Source organism: Priapulus caudatus, unplaced genomic scaffold (genome assembly GCF_000485595.1).
Source record: "Priapulus caudatus unplaced genomic scaffold, Priapulus_caudatus-5.0.1 Scaffold2402, whole genome shotgun sequence".
Lineage (NCBI taxonomy): Eukaryota > Metazoa > Priapulida > Priapulimorpha > Priapulimorphida > Priapulidae > Priapulus > Priapulus caudatus.
In genome coordinates, this window is record NW_014579463.1 from 13,139 (window position 1) to 19,306 (window position 6,168).

Below are 6,168 nucleotides of genomic sequence, written 5' to 3' on the forward strand. Positions count from 1 at the left end.
TAGAAAAAGCTTCGGTTTTGCAATTAGGCCCTACTTAGCCACAGTCTGAAGAATTAGGTAGAGAATTCCAATATATCATATCATGAATATATGGGAATTGGGATGACAGAAACGAAGAAGCTAAACTTAAGGGGATCCTTTGAAGAGGGTACATGTCGAAAGCAATGATCACGCTCAGTTGATCGAGTGCAACGAATAGACGTCAGTGCTAGTGTAGTGGGAATGCTAGTGTAGTGTAGTGGGATGTAGTGTAGTGTAGTAGTAATGCTAGTGTAGTGGGAATGCCAAATTTCACGCGTGTATGATAAATAAATATTATTATTAAGAATGACGTAGATATTCTTCCGAGCATCGGAATTGCGTTCAGTCACGATATCGCAGAAAAATAATGTTGCCTAGTTCGATGTAAAACTTTATATGTGAGGCATATGCTTTCGCACACAATTTCAAATTTGTTTATTGCAAAATGTGAAATATCAGCACCTATACTATAGTCCAAATACTCTACGATGCTCGGAAAAATAGCTCTAAACGGCCAGTTTCCGATGCTCGGAAAAATATTCCAACCGAACGCGTTTCTGATGCTAGGAAGAATATATTGCTATGGAAACATCAACACCTATATAGTGCAAACGAAGCTTCTGATATTCTAAGATGCCTGGAAAAATGTCAGCCGAACGTGTTTCCGATGCTCGGAAGAATATATCCACGTCTATTTTTATCCATTTAGTCCATATTTAAAAAAAATGTGCAAATTAGGTAGGCTTTGGCAATTATATAGCATATTATATAGACAATCAAATAACAAACAGTCTGTGGTGTCACAATCGTCTGGTTCGTTTTACAATATTTCATTGACAATATCTTTAATTCAAAATTCCTGCTATGAACATATCATGATTTATACTATTATGATTATATTATTATTATTATGATATAATGATTTCTACTAAGAAACATCAAAGCGGGTATAGCGCCATCTACCGTCACAAATTGTGATTAATAATAGAATAGAATAGAATATTAGAAATAATAGAAATGTTCTATAGAATAATAGAATAGAATAGTAGAAATAATAGAAATGTACTATTATAGACTCTTGATATTATTAGTCCCCAGTCACCTGTTACCATATGATTTATAAATTAAAATGAGTCATTATTACGATTACGACACTTGCTCATGTGCAATGTGAAAGGGGGGGCGTTTCCCATAGGGGGGTATGAGTAGCATGCTTCGTCTGCTCCCGTAGCACACACTTGCCCATGCGCAATGTGAAAGGGGGGTGTTTCCTATAGGAGGGATATGTTTCATGCTTCGTCTGCTCCTCCGCAGCACCTACACGACGACCGACTGCGTCTGCAACGCCAAGGACGACTCCGCAGTCGACACGTGCAACACACCTGGCGCCATCTGTCTGAACGGAGGCACGTGCACGGACACAGCCTCGGGAGCCAGGTACGAATCGTTTCGCTATCTACGATCGCAAAATCGATCGCGTATCAATCATTTGATAAATAAGTGAGGTAATCAATGAATGTATAAATTGATCTATTGAGTTGATGGTGGGCTGCAGTTTATAACGATAAAATGTTTCACTCAGGCGAAAAACGAGAGAAAAGGAAACAGTCGGCGAATCAATCAATCCTTCGATCAATTAATCAATCACATTGATCAAAACAGAGATGAACTCTTCTCGTCACGTCGTGTCCAATCACTCAATCAATTAATCAATCAGATCAACCAAAGCCGATATCAACTCTCCTCATTGTGCGTTACATCCAATAAATCAATCAATCAACCAGATCGACCGAAGCCGATATCAACTCTCCCTATCGTGCATTGCATCCAATCAATCAAATAATCATCTGATCGGTCGAAGCCGATATCAACTCTCCCCATCGTACATTGAATCCAATCAATCAATCAATCAATCATATCAACTGAAGCCAAGATGCACTTTTTCCATCACGGCACATCCAATCAATCAATCAATCAATCAACCAGATCGATCGAAGCCGATATCCACTCTCCCTCTCGTGCATTGCATCCAATCAATCAATTCATCAATCTGATCGATCGAGGCCGATATCAACTCTCCCCGTAGCACGTCGCGTCCAATCAATCAATAAATCAATCTGATCGATTACGATCCGATACCCCCTCTCACCGCCGCGTCACCCGTCGTTGCAGGTGCGAGTGCGCGGCTGGTTTCCTCGGGCCGCGCTGCCAGCAGACGACTCGTACGTTCTCGCGCGACGGCTACGCGTGGTTCCCGCCGCTCCAGCAGTGCGACCGCACGCGCATCACCCTCGACTTCCTCACCGCCTCCGCCGACGCGCTCCTCCTCTACGACGGGCCGCTGCTGCCGCCCGCCGCCGGCGAGCCGACCGACTTCGTGTCGGTGGAGCTGACCGGCGGTCAACCGAGGCTGACGATCGACCACGGCACGGGCAAGCTGTCGCTGACCGTCGCGTCGCCGCCACTGCACGACGGAGAGTGGCACCAGCTGGACATATTAGGCGACGGGAAGGTTAGTTGGTAGAGGGAGGGTGGGAGAGAGGGGAGAAGGAAAAGGATGGTTGGGAGAGGGAGGGTTGAAGAGAGGGATGTGGAGGGTAGGAGAAAGAGGAGAAGGAAAAGGTTGGTTGGGAGAGGGAGGGTGGGAGAGCGGGGAGAAGGGAAATGTTGATTGGGAGAGGAAGGGTGGGAGAGAGGGGAGAAGGGAAAGGTTGGTTGGGAGAGGGAGGGTGGGGGAGAGGATTGGAGAGAGAGAGGGTGTGAATGATGAGGAGGGTGGGGGAAAGGGGAGAGGGAGGAGAAGAGCGAGAGAGACAGAGAGAGAGAGAGAGATAGAGATAGAGAGACAGAGAGAGAGGACAGAGATATATATGTAATATATAAGAGAAGAGGGAGACAGGGAGTGTGTGGGGGAGAGAGATATTAGAGATAGCATAGATAGATGAACAGAGAGAGAGAGAGAGAGAGAGAGAGAGAGGAGAAAGAGAGAGAGAGAGAGAGAGCGAAGAACGAGAGAGGAACGGAGAGAACAGATGATGGCAGCGTGTATCAAAAAGCGATTGCACCTCCAGAACGAGAACGAACCGCTAAACTTTAGCCCCGGCACCCGCAACAATGCGCCTCATCACACATAACCTTCCCCGGTATCTCGCACGCGTGTGCCAGCGGTGTGTTCCGCCTGCGTGCCTTCTGTTCAGGAATCACCTTCGCGTGACATAGTGCGCAACGTCCCGCTGACGGCGTCGCCCGAGAACGGAGGCGTACGACCGCGCTCGGCGTGCGAGGGGCGCGCGCACGACCCCTGTGGGCAACTCGTACGTAAACCTAATCGGCGCCGCGCACTGGGCGGCATGGCGGACGCTGGCGCCAGCGGTGGCGATACTCCGAATCATAACCTCACAAGACGGCGCTTCGAGGATTGCATCACTCAAGAACCGTCGTGCTAGGACGGTACCGCGTATCGTAATTCTAAATGATAAGTTTCGTAAAGTAATTATAATAATAGATAAAATTGATATAAGAATGTATAAAATGCGATATGTGACGCTGTACGTAACTTAACAGTCTTGACGCCGGTTCCCCGGCGCAGCCGCGCCGCTGCGCTTAGGGGAGATAAAGAGTAGAAGGCTAAAGAAATGAGAACATGAGAGAAGGAGAGAACGACAGTATTATATTATGTATATATATCATTTATGTGTGTGTGTGTGGCATGTAGATGAATATAATGAATCTAAGAATTAATAAGATAACAAGAGAGATTCAGTATAGAGAGGATAAAAATAGGCTGCACATTAGGCTAGAACATCATACCACTAACGTTTATAGTCAGACCTATTCACATCTGTTACATTATGTTTTTTCTTACATTATGCTCGCAACCAATTTTTCAATCTATTAAATTAGTGTACATAGAAGTATTTCTTGTATTATCGCTCATCATAGATCAAGTCAGAATATAAAAATAAATAAAAAGTAATAATAAAATTGCAATATCCCGTATATAAACATGTATAAAATTGATGTGATGGCTGAGTAACTTAAACCCAATTTCGATATTCTAGCCCCACGTGGATATATCGTTTCCATGGCCATCGAAGGTTCGCGTCGATGTCAGATGTACCGTCAGTGTGACGTCAGTGGCTAGCCACGCACCATAGACTCAATCACGCACGCCCATCCATGTATGCATATAGGGCAGTCATCCCATAATAATGATTCGAGCAACCAAAATCAGCGCAGGGCGGCGTGTGCGCCGTCACGTTCTTCTTTGAGGTGGTGGGTTCGAATCCCTCATGTTTGATTTTTTTTATTTTCCTATTTGCTATCTTTATCCATTTAACTATTTGTGTTAGTGTTAAGTGTTAGTTATTAGTGTTAATTAAATTTTATTAGGGTTAGGTTAGGGTTAGGGTTTAGGGTTACACGGTTAGGGTCATGGGTAGGGTTAGGGTTAGGTATAGGGTTAAGGTTAGGGTTAAGGTTTTTGGCATCAGGTAATGTCGTGGACGTAAGCCATCAGCAAAGCTAGCTGTAATGACAATTCAACTTCCCGTTCGTTGCCGATAGCCGAGTCGTGCGTGACGTAGCACTGCACGTACGCGCGAACCTTCGATGCGAATGGAAACATATATCCACCTTCCGTCACAGATGTTACGAGCTTGAGACGCCGAATAACAAGAGAACAGTGCTTTTCGTCCGGGCTGCGGATAGCACTGACAACGCGCGTCGTGCATCGACCTGTGGCCCACCACCCCTGCTGTGTGCGAGAACGGGGAATGGTGTTGGTTAGCATGGTGGGTGCAGGTAGTGTGCGCGTGCTTCCCCGCTGGGCCGGCCTGACCTGCGTACAAGGTAGGGAGGAGAGGGCAAGAATGAGAGAGGGCGAAGAGAACGGAAGAGGAAGAGAGGCAAGGGAAACAAAGAGAGAGAGAGAGGAGAGAGGGAGAGGGGGAGAGCGGAGAGAGAGGGAGAGAAGGGAGAGAGGGAGAGAGGGGCGAGAGGCGGGAGAGGCGAGAGAAGGGAGAGAGGGAAGAAGAGGGAGAGAGGAGAGAGGAGAGAGGGAGAGAGGGAAGAGAGGTGGGAGAGGGTGGAGAGGGGAGAGAGGGAGAGAGGGAGAGAGGAGAGAGGGAGAGAGGAGAGTGAGGAGAGGGGGAGAGGGAGAGAGAGGGAGAGAGGAGGAGAGGAGAGAGGGGGAGAGGGAAGAGAGGAAGAGAGCAGAGAGAAGAGGAGAGAGAGGAAGAGGAGTGAGGGGCGAGACAGTCCCACCTCTGTATATTATTTTATCCAATCGTTCATTTCACTCGATTTTCATGCACATAAATTAACCCAAACTTTCCATCAGTTCACACTAACCCAACCTTTTCATAACGACCTCCCCATGTAGTGGTATACGCACTAGCTACATACTGACACACGTATACACACGTACACACGCTTCAGGACTATTTTTTCTCGCACTGGCGCCCGCTTTTGCTCCCCCCCCCACAGCATAGCGGAGAGGTTAATGCTATATTACGTATATATTTATAATATAATTAAAAATAAATAAATAAATTAAATTTTTATATATATTTATTAAAAATAATATGTGCGTTTGCCCGCAGCGAGTTCCGGGAGAGGTACTGGACGGGACGACAGCAGCGTGCGCTAAACAGCCTGAACAGAGCGTCAGGCTGAAGCCGCAGTGGACAGCACGTGCTGTTCGCGATCGCACTGATTCGTCGCGGACGGGCATGGCTATTCTAACGGCGGAGGGAACCGGACGGTCTACACTAGACGCGATTTCGGTATCGTGGCAGGTACGGGGGGAGGGAGAGGGGGAGGGGGGAGGAGGGGGCAGGAGGGTCAGCAGAAGAAGGGAAGCGGGGAGGGAGAAAATAAGAGGAGAGGTGCATGCGTATTCTAGATTTCACGCGTAGGGAACCGAACGGTACATCGCTAGACGCAAGTTCGTTTAACATCGGTGCAGTAGTACGGGGGAGGGAGAGGGGAGGGGAGGGGGAGGCAGGGAGGGGAGAAGGGGCAGGGAGAGAGAAGGAGGACGAGGGAGAAAGAAGACCGGAGAGGGTGGCATGCTAATTCCAAACGCGGAGGGAACCGACGTCTAATAAATAAACCTAGAACGGGCGCGAGTTCGTCATCGTGCAG

The 6,168-nt window shown here is 47.4% G+C and overlaps 1 protein-coding gene across 1 annotated transcript in view; it reads left to right on the top strand.

Annotated features, from left to right (window-relative positions):
* Positions 1 to 3,447: 3,447 nt before the first annotated feature.
* LOC106818644 (putative neural-cadherin 2) overlaps positions 3,448 to 6,168 on the top strand; it is a gene marked incomplete at its 3' end in the record, with an annotated part of 15,883 nt that continues 13,162 nt past the window's right edge. Inside the window, exon 1 of the mRNA XM_014823331.1 lies at positions 3,448 to 3,472. The remainder of the gene's footprint in view (positions 3,473 to 6,168) is intronic.